The sequence below is a fragment of the Protopterus annectens genome, chromosome 11.part0, assembly GCF_019279795.1.
Source record: "Protopterus annectens isolate FY-2018-M chromosome 11.part0, PAN1.0, whole genome shotgun sequence".
Lineage (NCBI taxonomy): Eukaryota > Metazoa > Chordata > Ceratodontiformes > Protopteridae > Protopterus > Protopterus annectens.
In genome coordinates, this window is record NC_056745.1 from 1,563,873,146 (window position 1) to 1,563,897,096 (window position 23,951).

At 38.1% G+C, this 23,951-nt stretch overlaps 1 long non-coding RNA gene across 2 annotated transcripts in view; it reads right to left on the bottom strand.

Annotated features, from left to right (window-relative positions):
• The window catches only part of LOC122815960, a 161,148-nt gene that overhangs the window by 68,738 nt on the left and 68,459 nt on the right, over positions 1-23,951 (bottom strand). For both annotated transcript variants that reach the window (XR_006367019.1, XR_006367020.1), the window contains exon 2: positions 22,113-22,210. This is a non-coding gene — a long non-coding RNA (uncharacterized LOC122815960). The remainder of the gene's footprint in view (positions 1-22,112; positions 22,211-23,951) is intronic.

Here is a 23,951-nt window from a genome sequence, read left to right on the forward strand (position 1 = left end):
CAGAGATTGTTCCTTCAGCCAGGCATGCCTACGTATGACTGCACCTGTCATAGCTGATCTACATGAAGCTTCCAATGCATCATAACCACACTGCAAGAAATGGTTACTAACCTGCTGGGAGTTATGTACCAGATCCTGAAGGGATTTGCGATCAAGGGGTTCAGAAGAAGACAGTTTCTTATGCAATTCATCTAACAAATACTCTTGGTACTGTATCATATGAAATTGACAATTTAATGCCCTCATGGAAAGAGTTGCAGAAGTATACACTTTCTTACCCCATCTCTCTAAAGCTCTGGACTCCCTTTCAGAGGGTAGAGGATTTCTAGCAGTGGCAGCTGCAACCCCTTTTGGGCCCTGGGAAATAGTTTCTGGATCAGCAGAGTGGGCCTTGTACAGGTGTAGATGTGAGTCCGGGACCCTGTAGTACCTATCAGGTTTGGCAGGAGCCGGAGGGAGAGAGTCAGGGGCTGTGCTAGCATCAGAGTACACATCATCAATGACATTCAAAACAGGAGGTATAGCTAAAGGCCTATGCTGAGGTAAATGTAAAAGGTCCTTAATCTCTTTCTAGAATCAGAGAATTCCTGACCCTGCCATTGAAAATGTTCTCTCATAGAGTGTAATGTCTCTCCAAAGGAAAACTCTTCAGGAGGGGAGGCCGAGGGAATAGATTCTTCAGCATCAGAATCCTCGTAGGCTGAATAAGCCTCCTCCTGGTGGTCTGACAGAGTAGAGCCATCAGTGGACTCATCTGAGGAGTGGGGGTCAGAGGGCTCAACCCTGGGCCTTTTGTCTGGAGGTGGTTGAGAGCCCCTGTCCGGATGAGGTTGAGAACCTCTAATTAAGGAGATAAGATCCTCTGCTAAGCTAAGAATCTGTGAGCCAGTAGAAGGTCTCTGAGAGGTAACCTTGGGAGGCAAAGCTTTAGTAAGTTCAGCAGCTTTAGCCCTAGAGAAAGCCTTAATGGACATGGATGCAGGAGGTCTGGCCACACCACGTGCAGGAGTAGACTTGTCTAACGGAATGGTGTTGGAAGGTTCCTGGACACCAGTTTCAGAAGGTAATTCAATAACCGACTCGGCCGGAGCCTCCGGGGCCGAGGTAGTCGGTTGTGCGGTTTTGGTAATCAGAAGTACCAAGGACTCGGTTTCAGCCGAGACACTCGCAGTAGGCCTGACCGTGGTTTCAGCCGAAACCGCGGCCCATGTGTGTTGGTCCTTGTCCTTCCGTTTCTTAACTAAATGCGAAGTCGGAGTCTCCAACGGCATCTTGTAAGCAAAACTAGCCCCAAAGAATTCCTCTGCAAACTCCGACCGACGTCTAAGAGTTCGTCGGTTGAAGGAAGCACAGGCTGAACAGGCCGAGACGTCGTGGTCTGGGCCTAGGCAGGGGAGGCAGTAAGAGTGGAAATCCTTATGAGGTATTTGTTTACCACAAGTTAAACAATTATTAACTTTATCTGACATCGGCTGAGGCAAGAAAGAGTCCCCAATGGGGTACTTAGCTTTTTCAAAGTCTTCAGTAGCTGAATCACAGGAGCTGGCCGACCGGCACTTGCGAACTGCTTCTGCTTCGGGCACCACGCGGCAAGAAAGACTGAGGAAAATGGCATCGGCTGATGCTTTTATACCCTAGACGCTCTGATGTCGGGGAAAGTGCGACATCAGCCGAGGCCAGACCCAGACTTTGGAATCCGGCCGACCGAAGGGCTGCCTGAGGCAGGACAACCCATATGTGATGACTGCAGATGCATCCTTGAAGGACATCGGACAGTCTGCTAAGGTAATGAATGCTATGGTACATCAAAGTTTTAGGGGAGACAGTAGGCAGATTAGTGAGGGATGGTGGAGCATTCTGAACAGGATATCATTTCTGCAGGTTAAAGCATGGTCATGTCTATTTGTATAGCTATTTTGCAACTGGCAGTCCAGCACAGGAAATTAAGGGTATGAGCTGATAATTGACTTCATCCTGAAGTCCTAGGTTTGCTTCCCTTAGTTTTTGCTTATGTGACTGAGTATTCTTAGGTCACCTCTGAAAAGAGGCACTTGTACTTAGTGTGTCCACGTATTTAGTGTGTCCACCCCTTAAACAAACAGAGAGACAGACAAATAAATAAATATGTATATTTTAAAACTAGTCTATTAAGTCTCATGGAATATGTATGTCTGTGTTTCAAGGTATGCGTGTTAAACAAACATAAATCGCTTTGGATTACACAATATGAAGCAGCTGCTGATAGTTTTGCAGTTCAGTATCTCAACCCCAGTTTTATGCTGCTTCCAGCATAAACACATTAACTTAAATGAGTGAAAAACAGCAGGATGGAAAACCATGAAATGATACACATCTTTTATCTATGTATTGTCTATGTATTTAGTTAGTTACCTTACTTACTTACACGTTGTTGACTGGACTAGGGAGACCTGAGAGTTTTCTGTTATTCCAACTTTGTTAAGTCTTATTAGAATGCAGTATGTATGCACAAGTGTTAGAGAAGGATCCATCCAGTCCTATAACAAGAAAAGCTCTTTCACTGGTTATGAAGAATCAGGCTCATTTATGGGACAGCTACATGTAGATCGTAAGCTTTTTCTCACAGAGTGCATTTCCTTCCTATATACCTTTCCATAAGATATCATGCACAAAGAAAACAAGACTGAAGCAGTTCTTCTACTCTGCATTTACACCTGACTTTGCAATCTCTATTGAACACATATTGACTTTCTTTGAAATCTCATGGTATTTTCTTTTGAACTTTGTAGAAATATGAAAATTATTATATGGCTCATGGCAGCAACTCTATCACTCAGAGTTAGTATTCACAAATTAGAACTGCAGACATAAATCATATGAGTGGAAATTTGACACTTACAGCTGAAACACAGTAACTAAAGATGGATGCCAGTATCAAAGACCTTTAGTGGGCTTTACAAAAGGAATTAATTTGGTCACTCAGAGCATACAAGTAATAAAAGGTCACCCAAAACTTGTAAGCTTGGATGTAGCCAAAATAAATTAGTGAGAAAGTACTAATTCTTGGTACTGTCATTCTAAGTCAACCAAGAGAGGACACTGGAAAACACAGAAGGACTATACAATAGTACCGAGTCAGAGAGAACAGTGTGGAAGCAAGAGATTTAGGGCCCCAGTACTGACTCTTACAGTGGTCACTCCTCCCACTTTTGACAACTTATCCTTAATCATCAACCTCTTCAAGTTTTTTTCTTTACACCATACACCCACCCAGTTTATTAGTGTCTTATTCTACTCTTAGCCCTTTCAGCCTGCTGTGTAGCACGTATTCTAATGCTAGCCGAAATAAAGACCATGGGCATGCTCTCGTCCAGTTCTGCTGTTACCCAGTCATTGAAATAAGGAGTCCTGACTGGCAGCTCTTCTTGCCAACAAGGCCACACTGTTTTGTTGTGGTGATCATTTATAAAGGCATTAAGCTTTTATTTCAAGATCATCTTTATATTTTCTGACACTGACATAAGCCAAACTGGCCTGTAGTTACCTGGACTGGTCTGCTTTCCTTCTTTGAACAAGGAGACAATTGAAACTGTTTTCTTAGTTATCTGGTGCTTCCCTGCTGGCCACAGATCTATTAAGAATTTGTGAGTGTTTCTAAAAGGTAATTTGTCACATTCCTAAGAATTTGTATTCAGTATCCCTTCTGGGTCCTGTTTTTTTTTTTTTTTTTTTGAAACTTAGCTCTTTTCTGCTTTCTCACTCCGTTTCTCACCTTTGTCTGTCTTTTCCCATCCCAGCACAATTCCCTCCTTTCTTTGGTGAATACTAAGAAGACAAACTCTTTTAGTCCTTCAGCAATGACCACATGACCCTGACCTCACAGCCATAGCTAGCTCATCTAGCACTTTGTGCAGATCCCCAGGCACACCACAACTCTAGGTTGGAGCAAAAAAAAAAAAGAACAACAAACATGGGGGATGGGAAGAAAGTCCCCAAGGAAAACATAATTTGTTGTGCTCAGGTTTGTTGCGTGCCAGTTCAGACAACAGGTCATGCTGAAATAGCACTAGATAAATACATTTGCATTTTTTCCCCAATTCAGCAAGAAACCAAAAACTTTTACTAAGGCAAGTACTAACAATCCCTCTCTTCATAACATCATTCAAGATATATGTGAGGAGGACCTGAGAAAGAAATTGGGTAAAAAATCTAGAGTGTGCAATTTGTCTTCATATGAAAAACAAGCTTTAAGAGAACTGTCCACAGATAAAGAAATATGTGTGATGAGAGTGGATGGGGTTATAGTTGTGGCCATGAACAACCTTCTAGCAGATGAAGGGAACTATGAGGAAATCACAGTGGAAAATATCAACAAAAGTTACACAAATATTGACAACACCTTGTTTGACTTTTGGTGCCAAGGTAACCTTTACAACGATGTTTATACATTTTTGAGGATTGATCAGCCCAAGATGGCTAGGTTTTTCAGTATTCTGAAAATTCATAATGATAAGGTCCTTCCTACCTTTAGGCCAGTGGTCACTGCTGATCACTATAAAATAGAAGCCACTGCCATTTTTGTTTGGACCAATCTGGATATTCAAAGGTCTGAATTCTACTTAAAATTCTTGGCACTTACTTGAAGTTTGTGTCTTTTGGCTTTTCCCGGTTAGGGGTCACCACAGCGGAACTCCGGTCCGCTAATGATTGGCAGTTGATTTTTACGTACCGGCTTGCCAGGCCTGACGCACAACCTTCAATGAAGGTACGCCCATTCACGCATGTCTCCACACAGAAGACGCTCTAGCTGAGAATCTAACCAGACAGCGTCTTACTGTGAGGCGACAATGCTACCGCAGCACCACCACCGCGGTATCAAGTGAAATCCAAGATGAGGACTATGTCCTTGTTTCCTTTGGCATAGTATCCTTGTACACTTGCATGCAGCAGCATAAAGGCAGTGAATTTGTGAGATGTTAACTCACCAATATTCGGATTTTGGAAACAGTGTGAATTACACCATTTGTATATTATTAGAGGTTGTACTAGAGACCAACTTCTTTGTGTTCCAGGGCAACTACTATAAATAAATCATGGGAGTAGCCATGGGTTCAAGAGTGGTCCCATTATTTGCGAACCTGGTTATGGCATGGTGGGAACAGGTGTACCTGAAATCCCACATCTTGTTTGAGAAAGTATCTATTTATAGAAGATTCATTGATGACCTCATCCTGGTTTGGAAAGGCACTAAGAGAAAGAATTGAAGGAACTGTATGATTTCATCAACTGCAGCACTCCTTTTTTGAATTAGACATTGAGCGGCTACAGGAAGACTATCAACTACTTGTACATCATGTTATCATTAGAAGCAAGCACTACTGAGTTTGTGAATAAACTCTTTAGAAAAGATACTTTTATAAATCAATATCTGCATAAAAGAAGTTTACATCCCTATCATATGAAGAAAGGTGTTGTAAAAGAACAATTAATAAGACTCAATGGTGGTGGTGCTGCGGTAGCCTTGTCACCTCACAGTAAGACGTTGTCCTGTTCGATTCTCACCTAGAGAGTCTTCTGTGTGGAGACATGTGTGAATGGGCGTACCTTCATTGAAGGTTGTGCATCAGTGCTGGCAACTCGGCACGTAAAAATCTACTGCCAATCATTAGTGGACCGGAGTTCCGCTGTGGCGACCCCTAACCGGGAAAAGCCGAAAGACACAACAACAACTAGTGACGACATAATCTTTGAAGAAGTTGTTATTTTTTTGGATCTGAGGTACAAATTAAGGTGGGTGGGTTCCTCTCTGATAATTTCTGCTTGAGTAAAGGATCTGCTTTCCCCTTTTTGTTTGCATTATATTTAGAAACATTGGCAAAGAAAATAAAGGATTCAGAAATTCAAGGATATAATTGGTATGGTAGTCAGGAAAAGCTGGCTCTATTTGCAGATGATATTATTTTATACCTGACAAAACCAGAAAGAGACATTACAGTGTTGTGGAACATTTTAAGACAGTTTCAAATCTTCTCGGGATACAAAATTAATGAAGCTAAAACAAAGGCAATGGGGTAAATTATGTACCCACGCACTAATTGGTCCAACAATATCCATATTTATGGGGACATGATAAAATGAAGTATTTAGGAGTATGGATTGGAAATTACTCTGTTGTGGCAGCTAAGGATATGTGGAAAGAGAGACTAAACAGAAGATGATACAAAAACAGAGTAACTGGAAGCTTTGTTTTATGGGTATGGATACTAAGATACAAGCAATTAAAATGTTTTTATTCCCTTTAGCCTTATACAGAGGTCAGGCATATTTTTATCAATCAGAGGAGAAGCTGTGGATAGCAATTAAAAAAAGAGTTGAAGGATTTTATCTGGGAAGGGAAGACAGCAAGGGTCAAGTGGGATAAGCTGATTCTTCCAAAGAACAAGGTGGACTAGGATTACCCAATTTGAGGGGATATTTTAGAGCAACACAGTTAAGGCTCTTGTACATAACACAAGCAGAAAACTATAATTCAAAGTAGAGAGGAATGATGCTGATCATACCTCCCAACTGTCCTGAATTATTCTGCTTTTACCGAGTTTTGGGGTCCATAAATGGGGTGCCACAATTCCCAAGTGGCACCCCTTCATTTCCATCAGCTCTGATGCACATAGGCTCAAATCAAATGCTTTGCGAGTGGGAATGGCTTGTTTGTTTATGGCTTGTGCCTGGATGATCATGGGATTTAGTTGCTGCAATGCAAGGGAATGTGGAATATTATCGCTCGGCTGCTGCAAGGGAAGGCTGCAAACAGTTATCGTCGGGGAGAAGTAAGGAACCTGAAGTAAGTGTGTGTGTGTGCGTGTGTGCATGTGTACGTGTGTGTGTGTTTTCTCTCTCTCTCTCTCCCTCTCGTATATATGCACAAATACCAACTACAAGACTGTACAAACTCAAAGAAGAGGGAGATAGTAAGGAATAAGCAGCTTTCACCTTTTTGATCTTCTCCAGATCTAACAACCATGCTGAAGATCTTTTGGTGATGATGCCTTGAGTATCAGTCATCAATAACAAGCAACAGTGCTCTCCATTTGATTGTGTGGTAACTCATATGTTAGTTTATTTTCTTTGTAGCACTGAAAAGCAAGGTGCTGCCACTTTTCAATTTACTTCTAATTCTGTTGTTTTATTTGGAGTGACTTAGTGAACTGCATACAAAGTGTCTGCTATCATATGTGATCTCAGGAGTAAGCATTGCTTGCCTTATATGTATGGATGTTCCTATGCATATCAACACTTGTATCTTGGTTTCTGATCTTGTTACAATGTAATTATCACTTGTTGCAAATGCATAAAAAGAACCCTTCTTTACTGTCCCATGATTTTCTTTGGATAGAAGTAGCATATTATTCTTCTAATATGCTGTCATAATTTGTCTTACTCATTTCTGTCTGTCATACCTGTTTTCATTGTAGTTTGCTCTCATGTGTATTCTTAGAATTGCATATTTTTGCAAACCATTTCTGCATGTTTGCATTTTCTTAAATAAGACACTGTTCCCTGTGTGGACACTGATTCCTGCAATATCTATACTGTGGCTTTTAGCTCCTGAGTCCTGACTCAGTTGTGCTTAGAGGCTGCACTTTTGTGTCATCTGTCATTTCATTCTTTCTTCTTTATTACGTTATTCCTTGATTTGCCTCTTTTCTGTAATACTACAATGTGTATTAGCTTCTCTAGTGTCATTATATGTATATGAATATGGTTTTCCAGGGCAATAGAATAGCACAATGTCTAGCATTGTCACCTCACAGCACTAGGTTCTCCAGTTCCATTATCATCTGGACTGCTTTCTGTGCAGCCTGAATGTCTTCCTTGGGCTCATGTGAAATTTTTCTTGGAACTTTGGTTTCCTCTCATATCTCAAAGATATGTGGTTGACAGCTGGGTGAATCTAAATTGCGGGACTCTGTGTGTGTGTGTGTGTGTAAATGCCCCCCAGTTAATACACCTGGTGACTAGAGGTACTCAGGCTCAAACCCTGTAAATTGGGTACGGGGTAAAAAGAGCCTAAAGTCCCTAGCCACCACCACTTGTGAGCTTTGCTCAGGTTTTTTGTGCTAAGAGGTTGAGAGCTGTGGTGAGAAGTGAGAAATTAATTCACTAAATGATAGCCATTAAGTTTCAGTCTTCCTATTTTTCAGCAGGCCGCTGAATTGGCATAGTAGTATGTTGCTCTGATTGTAGTGCATAGTCTCCTGGGTTCAAGACTTGCTACTGAAATGCATGGTGGCAACACAACATTTTATTCTAGCAAATTTACAAAATTATACAAGCAATGTTTAAAATGTGCCCCTGGTAAGTCCCTAGCCACTACCACTTGTGAGCTTCATCCAGGTTTTTTGTGCTAAGAGTTGAGAGCTATGGTAAGAAGTCAGAACTGAATTTGTATTCCCCCATTATTGGCTTTATTTGTCCAGGTTTTTTGTGCTAAGAGGTTGAGAGCTATACTGAGAAGTGAGAACTGAATTTGTATTCCCCCATTATTGGCTTTGTCCAGGTTTTTTTGTGCTAAGAGGCTAAGAGCTATGGTGACAAGTGAGAAATGAATTCACTAAATGATAGCCATTAAGTTTCAGTCTTCCTATTTTTCAATAAGCTGCTAATGTGGCATAGTGGTATGTTGTTCTGACTGTAGTGCACATGGTCCTGGGTTCAAAACTTCCCAGTGAAATACATTGTGGTAACACAACATTTTATTTTAGCAACTTTACAAAACTATACAAGCAATGTTTAAAATGTGTCCCTGGTTTTTGACCTTTTGCCCCCCCTCAAAAGAAATGAAATTGAAAATAAGTGTGAGACACTGTGCAAGATGCCTATGACTTACACTACTGAAATTCTATTTATAGTGTGGGTGTGGAAGCAGACTTTTATGATGGAAATGTTCTGAATTGGGCAGTTTTGTCATTATTGGTTCATGCATTTTGTTTCATTACCTATAGTACAGCCTACTGGAAAAATGTTCAAACAATAAATTTAAAATGCGCTCTGTCTAACAAGTGTGTTGTATTATACAAGGAATATAATTTAAAAACAAGAGTGTTGTATTATACAAGAAATATAATTTAATAAAGTCAGGAAGGTGTATCAAAGAAAAGAACACATGTATGTTTATTGTTTTGTGTGCAAGGGGCCAATAATTTGAAAACAGCCCAAAGGTAATCTTTATCCACCACTGGCCAGATGCATTTTCTTTGGATGTGGTGTGGGTTTCACTGCTGTTTCAATGAATGTGAGTTTCAATGGCAGAGAAGTTTTAATGCCAAGCAGGAGAGTTCTGTAGCAATACAGTTTAGCCAAGTACATGGGGGTAACATAGAAGGTCTTAAAGTGTCTATTTTAGAAAAAATAAAAGTGTATGCTGATGATGATGAATTTTTAAAAAATGAATTGTTGGTCAAAGAATCTATTTATATTTTAAAATATAATACTATGTTTCCTAGTGGGTTGAATGCATAAATGAATTGGAAATGTTTAATGAAACTGAATGATTGTTTTATTGATTAATTAACTGGTGTATATATAGGCAGATGTATTATCTTGTAACATTGTACTTCTTGAAGGCTATTGTAGCCGAGACATCAGAGACATTAAAGCTACTGGTGTGGATTTTCTTGCCCTATGGTCTTTTTGTGAGTTTGGATTGTGCTGCATCGTTTGTGGTTTTAAAGTTTTAATGCCAAGCCTATTTTCATTGTGAGACAGTGTTGCTTTGTTTACCAGATGTCTATTAGTGTTTCTGCATTGTTGTGCTGTAGAATGTAAAAATAAAATCCAAATAATCATTGTAGAAGTAAAGCAGTATGCATACATTGTGATTATAGTAAATGGGGCGAAATAGCCAGGTAATGGGACATTGGAATGGCTGCAGGGGTACTCTGGTGCCATATTTTGGTTGTCCTTCAGTTTGCATTTGAAAGTTGGTATCTCACGATTCCATTGGAGTGGGTGGGGTTATGTAATTATGTATACAAATTAGATGTTAATCAGCATACAGATTTGTACCTATTTTTCATGGGCATTGTCCAGATTTATGATGTTTCCAGGTTGAGAGGTATGATGTTGATACAGAGAGGAAGCTCAAGAAATAAGGAGAGACTGGGATTTTAGATGCAGACTCTTAAGGAGAACAACAAAAATCATGCAGAGTATTATATTCATAAAATAGTAGGGAGTATTCTAAGAATTAAACCAACACAAGAATGGAGAAAAGAGATTTTGCCAATAGGGATGACTGTGGTCAGGGATGCAGATAATAGGCAAGAGGGAACTGGAGTTTATTGGAGAAAAATGGCAAAGGGACCAAGGTATTGGGAGCAAATAACTAGAAGGGGAAAGGTAATAGAATAGGAAGAGGCCAAGAATGTATCTGGACTGCAGGATAGAGATTGCCTTCCCTATCAAGGATTGATATCAGAGTATAGGCAAAGAAAAAGAAATAGGGGGGTCCTGAAAGAAAAACCAGCACTGGTAGAGTTTTTAATAGAATATAAAACAGAAACTGCCATTAAAAAGGAATAATTACTAAAGCATATAAAATACTGCATAAGAGCTTAGAAAGGATTGGGAGCAGAGATTGGATAAGCAATTCACAAAGAGACAATGGAAGGATATATGTATATCTCCCAAATATGCAACAAAGTCTAGAAGATTTAGGATCTTTGCCCGGAAGTGTTTATACAGGTATTTCTATACCTCAAGTAGACTCCAAGGAATTTTTCCTTAGATGGATAACAAGTGTTGGAGGTGTGATGGGCAAGAAAGAGGTGGCTGGGAACATATTTTTGGTGAGTGTAATGAGCTGGCAAACTTTAGGGATTCCCCGCAGATTGTTCTGTCAGAGATGCTGGGTGTGCAAATTGGATTGACTTGGGAGATGATTTTTTTTTTTTTAGTTATGATACAAAATTGGAACTGCCTAGACATAATAAAGCCTTGCTGATTCTAATTATGGTGGCTGCCAAAAAGCAATTACTAGAAAATGGAAATCACAGTCTAGACCAACTTTACTAGAACTGGAATTTGGATCTTTAGAAAAGGGAAGGAGCAAACTATGTAGGAAAAAAATGGTAATTGTGGGAACAATATATGCAGAGCAGGAATGAGGTTTAAGAGGCGGGATTTGAATGAGCCATATAATGCTTAACTGACAATGACTGGATAGATTATAAGTGATGTATAATGTTTGCAACTGCAGTTGTTTCAGTGATGTCTGTGATGTATACTGTTTGCAACTAAAGTGCTGCTATGTTGTTTGTTTTTCATTTGTATAAATGTAAGATTCCCTATGTCATGTGTGAAAATTTAATAAAGATGTTTGTTGGGAAAAAAAAGTTTTTTTAAAAACACTTGTTTATTCAAAAAAGTTACGACTTGAATTAGCTCAATAATATCACTGCCGAATTGTATTCACTTAGGTTGAATAAAGACAGACCTACTTTGAGAAAACTTCAGTCCGGAATTGATTTTGATAAGGAAAATTTTCCATTAACATCAATTTGCTTACAAAATACAATAAAGCTTTCCCACTACCCTTACCAGTGACATGTACTTTATCTGAGATGTGTTAAAGGAAAATTGGAAGATGATTTTGGGTAATGGGGAATTATCAAAGATTCTGGGTCTGAGTCCCTCTTTTACTTACAAAAGAAGTCAAAGCATAAGATCTTTGTTTGGAAGGTCAGTGGACAAGACCATCAGGTGTACAGAACTCTTTTGGCACCTATAAGTGTGGAAAGTATAAGCAGTTCCATTTTATATCAAACAGTTCAAATATGTACATTAAGGCACCGGATCTCCACTTGTGGGCTAGAGACAGGTACAACCGTAATTCACAGGGAGTGGTTTACCTAGCTACCTGTGATTCTTGCTCTGGATTCTATGTAGGAAAAACTGTGAGGAAGCTAGCTAGGAGAGTGTACAAACACAGTTTAGCCACTAATATAAAGATCATTGGCAATGCTCTGGCTAAGCATTCCCTCACATATCTGAATTTCAGAAAATTTCATTTTTTTGTGCCGGAATCAGTGAGCATGGATGAATTTGTTGGGAACTATACTGTCCAACTAGAATGACATGAATCCAGTTGGCAAATAACATTAGGGGCTGACAAATTCCGTGGCTTCAGTGATTCTACTAACATTAAATGCTTTCTGTTAGCACAAAAAGCTGAAGTAACTTTGCCTCGTCCTGAAGGATTTTTTTCTAACTAAACAGTGCACATTACATTGAGTAATATAACTACGATGCATTCATTGTTTTATAGAACTTTACTTCATGAGTATACAATTCATTCTGTTACATATGGTGTTAGATACAATGTTTCTTTAATTTTGCAAGCTGTTTGCAAATGGTTTGACTGGGTCGGTTGGGTCATGTGATTCCATGACTGTTTTTAAAAGTTAGGCTTGATTATGTATTTTTATCTCTGATGGAGCTCTAGGATATAATAAATGAATGAAAGCACTCAGTTAATCTACATCAGTGTTGGAGACTGTTTCTTTTACTGGCTTTAGTGGAATTGTTGTCATTTTTGTGGTTTTGTTCATTCTATGCCACTTTGGTTGGTAATATCATTCGGGTTATTTAATGGAATTAATTTTAATGTGCACAAGCAGTAATATTTTAGTAGATAAACCTGCAAAAGTGCACAATTTCACATTCATATCAGTGATGGTCAGTCTGTCTTTTTGTCTGTTAAGGATACCTTTGGTATAGAAATACAACATTGTTCATAGTCGGGCTATATGATAGTATGCAAGGGATTGTAACAAGACCATACACAGTCCTGTACACATGGTAATTTCTATTGATCCATGGGGGTGGTTAATTTGCACAGCCGGGTAGCCTTATACCTGGTCTTCCAGCAAGTCAGCAATTTTACAACAAATTTAAAAAGTTGTATGCGTATATAGTTTAAAACTATTTAGGTATTGTTTGCAAAAAGTTGAACTCAAAGTGTAAAAGCTGAGAGTAAAGGGAAGTGGTAGGTATACAGTGATAAAATCATTATCTATATGTCAGTAAATACTCGTGTGTGTGTGTGTGTGTGTGTGTGTGTGTGTGTGTGTGTGTGTGTGTGTGTGTGTGTGTGTGTGTGTGTGTGTGTGTGTGTGTGTGTGTGTGGAGGGGGGGCGTGATTGTCTGTGTCCTGTGACAAGCTAGTGTTCCATCCTGAATTAATTTCTCTGTCTTTCTCCCAGTCAGTGCTAACATAAGTTCTGACTTTCAGTTCCCTACAGTCCGAAAAATTTTCTATGTATCAGCAGTTGTGCCAAATGTGAATTTACAAGTTCTTGCCTTTGTTCAGAATATGAAGGAGGAAGCATGGAATTGTAGTACACTGAAACATATGGAGTAATACTTCACGGAGCTAATCTCCACTCTTTTCACTAACCAAATTCTGTATGTCCTGCTGCTACTGCTGTCACAGCCAACATTACCCACAATGCCTTTCAGCCCATTCATAGGGAATGTGACTGCCTTTGTATCTGAGGTCAGCACTACTGATTGACAGGTTCTTTGATACATAGTACCTCATGCAATATTCAAGGACCCTACTGCTTTACCTCTTTACTACCAGACACTGTTCTTGGATTTGTTTTTTAAAACAATGGTTCTTGATTTATTAAAATCTTCCTTAAGGCACCTTGAACTGCATATTAAAAGGTATAAAGGTACACTAGAGTGAAAAAGTACATACATTTGTGTTACCTAAGCGTAAGATTCACTTAATATACTTAATTAAGAAAAATCAGCAAAGTCTGTAACAGTCATCTGGGGTTCAGTCATCGGTCTGCTGCAAACAGTCCAAACTATGAGATCTGTGTGTTACGTGTGATAAAGTTGGACTCATATCATACACAAAAGAGTTGTCCTGGTATCTCAGATCTAAGATGGCAACAAACTGGATTGCCATCACTGAAAAATATAGACTAAATCATCAAAATAACTTGTGCCTAATTTTCGTGTAAGGCATTTCTTACAGATCATATAAAATATAGTATGACATAAGAACTGAAACTATATTCTGGTCTAAGCTGCATGCCACTTTTATTTTCCACTTTAGCAGCTCATAGGTGAGTCGAGTTTGCCTCATTATCCATACCAGACTGACACCAGCTCCAGTTTGCTGCTCAGACTAATTAAGACACGATGTGAATTTGCACATCTGAAACTTAAGTGGTAGGTGAAAATTTCAAGCTTCTTTTACACAAGCTGGTAAAACAGCAATACAATGAACAATTTATGATTGCTTATGTTGTAAGTGATGGTTTAATAAAGATGTTTCTTGTTTAAAAAAGGGGGCAGGAATTGAATAATTTATGTAATGCTGCGTAAGTTATATGATATATAGCAATATATGTGAAGTACAATTTGTTAATGTTGTTACTTTTGTATAAGTGCAAAGCTGACTATGTCACAAGTGACAATTCAATGAAGGTGTTTAAAAAAATACTATGAGTAATTGGTATCCTTCTCTTGCTGTTGTGTAAGTTGTGTCAGCACTGAACCTTGACTCCACTGGTCTGGTTTTTAGTATAAAATTCCTTTTTCAATCTTTAAACTCAAGAGACTTTTTTAAAAGACACTCTATGCACCACAGAGCAGCAAATACCTTTGTGTCAGCATATTTTCCAGGCAGGGGTTCGTCTAGTAGGCATTTGATTCCCAGAGCTGTGGCTTCATTTTCTGTAGGTGGACAGCCTAAAATAGTTCACTATTCAACCTAGCAATGAGGGTATACAAGAAAAATCAATGGAACAGTATCAATTACATGCAAAGGAAAAAAGCAAAGCAAAGCCAGCACTACTAAAATATGCATGAGTGTGAGTTGGTAACATACAAGAGGCAAGCATCATAAAAAGAAGAGCACTTAACTTGGAAAGGTATAATAAATAGGTAGCAAAAGGTTGCCAAAGTATTCATATTAGTGAGGCATCATCTAGGTGCTGCATTCTGTATATTTAAAAAGTGCTGTTATACATGCTTAACAAATCAGTGTTAAAATAGTGAATTTTATGATACAAGTATGTGTATAGTTTTGCACTTTATTTTTTTACATCTCTAATCTTGCAAAAAGTACAGTTTTGTACCTACCATAAATGTAGATGTCCGATAGGTATGCATCTGCAGTCATCACATATGGGTTGTCCTGCCTCAGGCAGCCCTTCAGTCGGCCGGATTCCAAAGTCTGGGTCTGGCGTCGGCTGATGTCACCCCTTCCCCGACGTCAGAGCGCCTGGGGTATAAAAGCGTCAGCCGATGCCATCTTCCTCAGTTTTTCTTGCCCCAGATGCCAGGTGCCCTCTAAGGAAGGCTAAATTTGGAGAACAGCAATAAATTCCAAACATGCACAAAAATATATACATATATAAAAAACAAATACACCATAATAGATAACCCCAGCTAGCTATGAGAGGGAAATGCACCCAAGAAATACCACAGATGGGAAGGAGGGAGGGTAAACCTGACTGCAGATGCATACCTATCGGACATCTACATTTATGGTAGGTACAAAACTGTACTATGTCCTTCAAGGATGCATCTGCAGTCATCACATATGGGTAGAATACCATAGCCAGTCTGGGGGTGGTGGATCTATGTAAAGGATGGTGTAGCTAAAATGCCCTGCAGGACTGCCGTAGCAAAGCCTGCTCTGGATCTGGAATATAAAGGTAAGTTATAATGCTTGGAAAACGTATGCATGGAGCTCCATGTAGCAGCTTCTAAAATGTCCTTGGTAGCCACCCCTCTTAAGAAGGCTGTGGAGGTGGCTGTGGCTCTGGTCGAATGAGGCCTAATGTTAGCTGGTACAGTTTTTCCATGAAAGGAGTGACAGAAACGAATGCAATTCCCTATCCATTTGGAAATTGTCTGCTTTGAACTTGCTTTTCCTTGTGCACTGGCAGCATATGCTACAAACAACTGCTCAGTTTTCTGTAATTTTAGTTCTGTCCAAGTAGTAGCGCAACTGTCTGTGTATGTCCAGGGTATGCAGAAGCTTTTCCCCTTTGTTCTGTGGATTTGGAAAGAAGGTAGGCAGGTGAATAGCTTGGTTTAATGAGACCCTAGATACCACCTTTGGCATAAATGAAGGATTGGTTCTCAATGAGACTCTGTCTTGATGAAAAATAAGAAATGGCTGTACTGCCATGAGGGCCTGTAACTCAGATACTCTTCTTGCTGAGGTTATGGCCAGAAGGAAGGCAGTCTTCCATGAGAGGAACTGTAGTTCTGCAGATGCTGCTGGTTCAAAGGGAGGCAGTGTTAGTTTTTCCAACACGAAGTTAAGGTCTGAAGTAGGCAGTTATGGTTTCCTTGGAGGATTGATGTTTTTAATTCCTCTTAGAAACTGTCTTAGCAGAGGATGAGAGAAGACAGGAGGATCAGTTGTTTATTCAAAAAAGTTACGACTTGAATTAGCTCAATAATATCACTGCCGAATTGTATTCACTTAGGTTGAATAAAGACAGACCTACTTTGAGAAAACTTCAGTCCGGAATTGATTTTTGATAAGGAAAATTTTCCATTAACATCAATTTGCTTACAAAATACAATAAAGCTTTCCCACTACCCTTACCAGTGACATGTACTTTATCTGAGATGTGTTAAAGGAAAATTGGAAGATGATTTTGGGTAATGGGGAATTATCAAAGATTCTGGGTCTGAGTCCCTCTTTTACTTACAAAAGAAGTCAAAGCATAAGATCTTTGTTTGGAAGGTCAGTGGACAAGACCATCAGGTGTACAGAACTCTTTTGGCACCTATAAGTGTGGAAAGTGTAAGCAGTTCCATTTTATATCAAACAGTTCAAATATGTACATTAAGGCACTGGATCTCCACTTGTGGGCTAGAGACAGGTACAACCGTAATTCACAGGGAGTGGTTTACCTAGCTACCTGTGATTCTTGCTCTGGATTCTATGTAGGAAAAACTGTGAGGAAGCTAGCTAGGAGAGTGTACAAACACAGTTTAGCCACTAATATAAAGATCATTGGCAATGCTCTGGCTAAGCATTCCCTCACATATCCGAATTTCAGAAAATTTCATTTTTTTGTGCCGGAATCAGTGAGCATGGATGAATTTGTTGGGAACTATACTGTCCAACTAGAATGACATGAATCCAGTTGGCAAATAACATTAGGGGCTGGCAAATTCCGTGGGCTCAGTGATTCTACTAATATTAAATGCTTTCTGTTAGCACAAAAAGCTGAAGTAACTTTGCCTCGTCCTGAAGGATTTTTTTCTAACTAAACAGTGCACATTACATTGAGTAATATAACTACGATGCATTCATTGTTTTATAGAACTTTACTTCATGAGTATACAATTCATTCTGTTACATATGGTGTTAGATACAATGTTTCTTTAATTTTGCAAGCTGTTTGCAAATGGTTTGACTGGGTCGGTTGGGTCATGTGATTCCATGACTGTTTTTAAAAGTTAGGCTTGATTATGTATTTTTATCTCTGATGGAGCTCTAGGATATAATAAATGAATGAAAGCACTCAGTTAATCTACATCAGTGTTGCAGACTGTTTCTTTTACTGGCTTTAGTGGAATTGTTGTCATTTTTGTGGTTTTGTTCATTCTATGCCACTTTGGTTGGTAATATTATTCAGGTTATTTAATGGAATTAATCTTAATGTGCACAAGCAGTAATATTTTAGTAGATAAACCTGCAAAAGTGCACAATTTCACATTCATATCAGTGATGGTCAGTCTGTCTTTTTGTCTGTTAAGGATACCTTTGGTATAGAAATACAACATTGTTCATAGTCGGGCTATATGATAGTATACAAGGGATTGTAACAAGACCATACACAGTCCTGTACACATGGTAATTTCTATTGATCCATGGGGGTGGTTAATTTGCACAGCCAGGTAGCCTTATACCTGGTCTTCCAGCAAGTCAGCTATTTTACAACAAATTTAAAAAGTTGTATGCGTATATAGTTTAAAACTATTTAGGTATTGTTTGCAAAAAGTTGAACTCAAAGTGTAAAAGCTGAGAGTAAAGGGAAGTGGTAGGTATACAGTGATAAAATCATTATCTATATGTCAGTAAATACGTGTGTGTGTGTGTGTGTGTGTGTGTGTGTGTGTGTGTGTGTGTGTGTGTGTGTGTGTGTGTGTGCGTGTGTGTGTGTGTGTGTGGAGGGGGGCGTGATTGTCTGTGTCCTGTGACAGGCTAGTGTTCCATCCTGAATTAATTTCTCTGTCTTTCTCCCAGTCAGTGCTAACATAAGTTCTGACTTTCAGTTCCCTACAGTCCGAAAAATTTTCTATGTATCAGCACTTGTGCCAAATGTGAATTTACAAGTTCTTGCCTTTGTTCAGAATATGAAGGAGGAAGCATGGAATTGTAGTACACTGAAACATATGGAGTAATACTTCACGGAGCTAATGTCCACTCTTTTCACTAACCAAATTCTGTATGTCCTGCTGCTACTGCTGTCACAGCCAACATTACCCACAATGCCTTTCAGCCCATTCATAGGGAATGTGACTGCCTTTGTATCTGAGGTCAGCACTACTGATTGACAGGTTCTTTGATACATAGTACCTCATGCAATATTCAAGGACCCTACTGCTTTACCTCTTTACTACCAGACACTGTTCTTGGATTTGTTTTTTAAAACAATGGTTCTTGATTTATTAAAAGCTTTCTTAAGGCACCTTGAACTGCATATTAAAAGGTATAAAGGTACACTAGAGTGAAAAAGTACATACATTTGTGTTACCTAAGCGTAAGATTCACTTAATATACTTAATTAAGAAAAATCAGAAATGTCTGTAACAGTTATCTGGGGTTCAGTCATCGGTCTGCTGCAAACAGTCCAATCTATGAGATCTGTGTGTTATGTGTGATAAAGTTGGACTCATATCATACACAAAAGAGTTGTCCTGGTATCTCAGATCTAAGATGGCAACAAACTGGATTGCCATCACTGAAAAATATAGACTAAATCATCAAAATAACTTGTGCCTAATTTTCGTGTAAGGCATTTCTTAAAGATCATATAAAATATAGTATGACATAAGAACTGAAACTATATTCTGGTCTAAGCTGCATGCCACTTGTATTTTCCATTTTAGCAGTTCATAGGTGAGTCGAGTTTGCCTCATTATCCATACCAGACTGACACCAGCTCCAGTTTGCTGCTCAGACTAATTAAGACACGATGTGAATCTGCACATCTGAAACTTAAGTGGTAGGTGAAAATTTCAAGCTTCTTTTACACAAGCTGGTAAAACAGCAATACAATGAGCAATGTATGATTGCTTATGTTGTAAGTGATGGTTTAATAAAGATGTTTCTTGTTTAAAAAAGGGGGCAGGAATTGAATAATTTATGTAATGCTGCGTAAGTTATATGATATATAGCAATATATGTGAAGTACAATGTTTGTTAATGTTATTACTTTTGTATAAGTGCAAAGTTGACTATGTCACAAGTGACAATTCAATGAAGGTGTTTAAAAAAATACTATGAACAATTGGTATCCTTCTCTTGCTGTTGTGTAAGTTGTGTCAGCACTGAACCTTGACTCCACTGGTCTGGTTTTTAGTATAAAATTCCTTTTTCAATCTTTAAACTCAAGAGACTTTTTTAAAAGACACTCTATGCATCACAGAGCAGCAAATACCTTTGTGTCAGCATATTTTCCAGGCAGGGGTTCATCTAGTAGGCATTTGATTCCCAGAGCTGTGGCTTCATTTTCTGTAGGTGGACAGCCTAAAATAGTTCACTATTCAACCTAGCAATGAGGGTATACAAGAAAAGTCAATGGAACAGTATCAATTACATGCAAAGGAAAAAAGCAAAGCAAAGCCAGGACTACTAAAATATGCATGAGTGTGAGTTGGTAACGTACAAGAGGCAAGCATCATAAAAAGAAGAGCACTTAACTTGGAAAGGTACAATAAATGGGTAGCAAAAGGTTGCCAAAGTATTCATATTAGTGAGGCATCATCTAGGTGCTGCATTCTGTATATTTAAAAAGTGCTGTTATACATGCTTAACAAATCAGTGTTAAAATAGTGAATTTTATGACACAAGTATGTGTATAGTTTTGCACTTTATTTTTTTACATCTCTAATCTTGCAAAACGTATGCTTTTCTGCTGATCCGTTTATATATATATATATATATATATATATATATATATATATATATATATGTATACACAGAGGGAGAGAGAGAGAGAGAGAGAGGAGTCTACCTGTTATTATTGAAAACCCACTTCTTCACCGAACTTCTAAAAATGATTTTGCTGAACACTTAACCTGCACAAACTCTCAGATCACTGGAATTTTACTCCGGGAAAGTAACCACTTGGCCAGCATGGTGAACTTTGCCCTTTACCCCACTGTAGTACAATCTTGGAGTTTTGTTATACTTAGTCGGTGGAGTGCAGACCTCCACTTGGGTGGTGTTGACTTGCTTGTTTGGTTATTTAGTTGCAGTGGCCAAGTACTTTCTCTCTCTCTACATATATATATATATATATATATATATATGTATATATATATATATATATATATATATATATATATATATATATATATATATATATATATATATATATATACATACATATATATATATATATATATATATATATATATATATGGGTCTATATGACTTGGTCGACAGTTCATATGATCGACTGTTTATTTGGTCGACAGTTCATTTGATCGACAAGCATTTGCCCCCTTCCCCAATGTTGTGTGACCCTGGAGTTGATATATATAGTTAGGAGGGGTGTGGGGGGCACAGCCCCCCACCTAAAATGCTTGTCGATCAAATGAACTGTCAACCAAATAAGCAGTCGATCATATGAACTGTCGACCAAGTCATATAGACCCATATATATATATATATATATATATATATATATATATATATATGTATATATTGCCATGTTTCTAGTGCTTAAAATGAATCTTATTGGAAGGTGGAGTTTAGTGGTACATCTGTTTACATTTTATGTTCTCAATGCCTACTCCTTGTTTTATTAACCAGTAAGTCTCTCTTCCCAAATGAAGAATGGATTTACTGAAAAAATTACAAAAGTAAATGTGATGGGTCATTTCAAGACAGTTGTCAATAGAATCATGTAACTTAGTGTCTCTGTAAAATAGACAAAAGGTCGTGTAAAGACTTGCTGTCAGTATAAGTGACCATTTACGTTGAGAGTAGGTGTTTTGGAATCTGTTTCCCATAATAAGCCTGTTTATAGATAGCCTTTACACCAATATAAGTCACTTTTTGTCTTTTGGAGTCAGGGCAGACTTAGACTGAGAGCAACTATTTTGGAATCTGGGCCAAATTATTAACTTTGCCGCTTAGATCACACTACCTGAACACATGTAGACCCAATTAAAACAACAGTATCCACTGCTTCTATACCAAAATGTTTTAAAATGTAGGAGATGTGGAGAAAGATTACAGAACCACTCATTTATGCTTATTTGTCTGTGGTATCCTTGTTGAGAAAGATTGCAATGACTCACAAAGGTTCAGAAAAAGATACAAAATGTTACAAGCATGATTATTATACAAATGCTTTGCTTAGATTGTTAAAGGCGTTCACAATGATATTATTTAGCATGCATTGCATGTAGAACTGGCTATTTTCTCATGTATTTCAACATTACTTAGGCATTTGGAATAAGCAGTTTTTTCTTTAGTAAGACATTCGGATGTTGCTGGGATTAAGTAAATGTACAGTGTAGAATGAACCTCAGCCTTAAAAAGTATTAAGAAATTGAGCATAGCCCACAGATTAGGAGAAACAGAAGTTTTAAAAAATTGGGTTACTTGAGATTTGCCTTCTAGGGTTAGAATGTCTACATCTAATAAGCTGAACCTTAGATATTTGTCAGAATTACTACAGCAGAGCCAGTTGCCAGCAACATATTTCTCTGTGCACCACCTTCACTCTTCCTCTCCCTCATCTCACAATTTCTGCTATTGCTCTTGTCACGGATCGTTTGACTTCAGTTACTTTTTACAGGAATACACTGGAGTGACTAAAGGTTAACAGACTGCATCACATCTTTACCTTCTGTTCCAGGTTCAGCAGAGTAGCTCCAAGTTTAGACATTCATTTTGCAGGAAATCCTGTTGTTTGTGACAAGTCAGAACCATTCAATTCCATATCTAAGTGAAAGAGAATTTACCGGATAAGTAGTAATTCTGCATTTGTAAACAGTCTCTTCAGCAATCCTAATTATTTCGCTACTTCAGTTTCTACTATTTAGGTAATTAAACATCTATTTTATATTGTCAGCTGGACGATAAAATGCAGAGGTAGTATACTGAAAACAGCAAACCTTTAACTGCCATATAACACATAGTGGTAGTTAGCTGCCCTTTCTTAATCAGAGACAGAATTTCCAAAATGTCTTTCTACAGTTTCACAACAATATCACCTTCTAAAGTTGTGTCCCCAGTTATTGTAGCACCCAGTTTCTGGAAAGTCGTTGCCATTCTGTCTTTTCCCATATTGGCACTACACATAATTGCTCAAATGACATATATAAAAGCAAAAATGTGCTAGTGCCAAAATGAGCAAAGATGAGATGCTGTCCGGCCTGAGGATGTGGTCATATGTTCCAGTGTTTTCCAAAAGGCCATTAAGAAAAAGACCCAGAAACAAGTTGGACTTCATAAAGCTTGGTTTTCAAATAGCCATTCCAAAAGTTCCTATTGTGTAGGCTCTTGGGGTATCTCATTGAATCAGAGTATAAAGAGATTTAAGTAACAGTCATAAAGTCACCTGTGTCATGCTGTTTTCTTTTTCTGTTTGTAAGTGATACTAAGTGAGTGCTCACATAGACGTATACCCTGCCCTATGTGCTCTGAACTTGTGAAAGTTCTCTGGCTTGAGTTACATAACAATGACCTAATAGCAGGATAATGAGTTGTGGTACCCTTTTTGTGTTAAATGTTTTTCAAAGTAAGTAATAAAAGAAATATGTTCTCAGACTGACATGGACCATTCGTCTGCTCATGCTTGCAAAGGCAAATGTGAATAAAAACACACCACGTTATAAACGAACCAGGCTCTAGGTTTATCCATAAAGTGAACTGACTAGTTTAGTGAAAGGATGAATGGCTCATGTGTTACTTTTTTTTAAAGCTACTGGACTTGATTTTTCAGACTACCGGCATGCAAATATAAAAAACAGATGTTGCTATACTCAGACTATAGAGATCTTTGACAGTACAGTATCACACAAGCTAGTGCTAGATTCGTAAAGTATTATCCTTCTAATGAAATGTTAAACTGAGGCTTCAGCTGCCTGAGTTAATTGTAGATGCTAATAATCACTTGATATTTATAGAAATAAAAATATGGTTATTTTGTTTAAATTTCACAGGAATTATGTGCGTACATAAAGAATATTTAAATACTTATATACAGAAAAATAAATAAATATAAAGATAAACAAAAAAAACTCAAACATTTATGCAGAAACTTGAAAAGAAAGGGAAAGCAAAATTCTGCACTTCTGTAAGTCCCCACTCATAGTTCATCGGTGCTAACATGTGACAACTTACTTTTCTATATCCTTTATATCACATGCAAAGCGTTTCCATTTCATATCAGTTCAGCTCAAATCTATTTTAAGTAAAGAATACATAACATTTTCATACGTACTATATAATCACAGAATTTTCCCTACCTGCAATAAAACATTTCACTTTGCTCTTTATATTTCAAATTTGATTTATGTGTTAATTTCTCTAAGCTGAAAATCACTTAACATCCCAAACATATCTACGGATTCTTTTTTCTGCTCTCACTTTCAAAAATGAGGACATTCCTGATGTACCCTTCTTCTAACTGGAAACACAGACCTCATTTTTTTTATTAATACTCTGCTGATAGCCACTT